Below are 1,278 nucleotides of genomic sequence, written 5' to 3' on the forward strand. Positions count from 1 at the left end.
AATCTTTCAAAATCTAAAAAAAATCTGAGATCTGAAACACTTCTGGTCCCAAGCATTTCATATAAGGAATATTCAACCTGTAGTTGCCTTTTTCACATTCATTCTCCCAAGTGTACAAAAGTTTGCCAGAGACCACACAATATGCGATATCCCAGAGACTGAATGCAGAAACATATGAGAATCTGTCTTCTAGTTAACCCAAACATTAAAAAAGATTTGCAAAAAGGTAGAACAATACCACTCTTCTACTATTTTTTGTTTTGGAAAAGCTATTTTTCATTCAAAAATTTTGTTAGCTTGTAATGAGTTTTTAAATATTTAAAAAATATCTTAGTTTTAATTTCTAATATGGTAAATATTTATATCCTTTTGGAGATTATAACAAAACCTTTTGGGTCCTGAATTTGTCAGTGTAAAGGAAGTGCTTATAAAAAGTTTGAGAATTTCTGCCTTAGATATACTGAATAGTGTACCTTCTGTCACCATTATTAGGAAATATCTGTCACAGCTTCTAGAGCTGTGATAAGGTATTTTGCTCCCTTGCTTTAACCACAGCCTTCAGATGTCACTAAATCCACACAAACCAATGACCAGCAGAGGACTCCCACTACTACTTAAGCTTAGGGTTTTTCTAGTAAACACCCTTCCCCTCTCCCCCAAGTACAAATCACCTATTGGTTGAAGCCCACATCCCAATATCATGAATCAACCACAGCCAGTGCAGTTTTAGTAAATAGTATAAATGTATTTTGTAATTTAAACAAAAGCTTCTGTTAACATTATTGCTAACACGGCTAGACACTGTCACTAAATTTGGTGGCTCTGCTTAGGATGGTCTGAACACATGCAACATTCTTTTTGGAGCCACCTGAAAAACAAGGATCCATCATCCAGCTGAAACCAAAGACAGATTTTTTTTTACCAAACTGGAGGGAATTTTGAAATGGTTGACCAAATCTGTCGGATACAGAATGTACAAAATTCTCTTTTAGGGTTGCTGGGGTGACAGGGCAGCTCAAAGAGGTAACCATCTATAACATCTGAAACTGAGGTACGAGACCTGTATTACAACTAATAACAAAAAAAAAAACCACCATATATTTAAAATGCTGGAGATGGTGAAGACACATACTCGTTTCAAATATTACACCCCCTCCCTCCAACTGAAGCAGCCCATTCCAAGCTGCTTACTTGAAACTGCATGTAACATGTCTCAGGATGAATAGCACCAGCAGGGGCTTATTTAGTGATGGTTAATAACTCTCTCAAACAACAGAG

The sequence above is a fragment of the Gorilla gorilla genome, chromosome 21 (assembly GCF_029281585.2).
Source record: "Gorilla gorilla gorilla isolate KB3781 chromosome 21, NHGRI_mGorGor1-v2.1_pri, whole genome shotgun sequence".
Lineage (NCBI taxonomy): Eukaryota > Metazoa > Chordata > Mammalia > Primates > Hominidae > Gorilla > Gorilla gorilla.